The sequence below is a fragment of the Cornus florida genome, unplaced genomic scaffold, assembly GCF_030987335.1.
Source record: "Cornus florida cultivar Cherokee Brave unplaced genomic scaffold, ASM3098733v1 CherokeeBrave_3.0.0_Hap2_scaffold_2, whole genome shotgun sequence".
NCBI classification, from domain to species: Eukaryota; Viridiplantae; Streptophyta; class Magnoliopsida; order Cornales; family Cornaceae; genus Cornus; species Cornus florida.
Genome location: NW_026775693.1, coordinates 469,689 through 470,000, shown reverse-complemented (window position 1 = coordinate 470,000; position 312 = coordinate 469,689).

Below are 312 nucleotides of genomic sequence, written 5' to 3'. Positions count from 1 at the left end.
AAGTTTGGAGTTTGGGTTTGAAAATTTTATGGGAGCTTCCTAGAAGACTAAGAAGTGCTTTGCTCGAGACGGATTTCGATTTGGAGGTCCCCCGGGTTAATTTTACCCATTATGACTCCTCGCCCGCACGCTCGTGCACCCCGACGTGCACGTGGGCATGGTATGCTAAAATTGAAGTTTGGAGTTTGGGTTTGAAAATTTTATGGGAGCTTCCTAGAAGCCTAAGAAATGCTTTGCTCGAGACGGATTTCGATTTGGAGGTCCCCCGAGTTAAGTTTGCCCTTTATGACTCCTCGCCCGCATGCTCGTGCA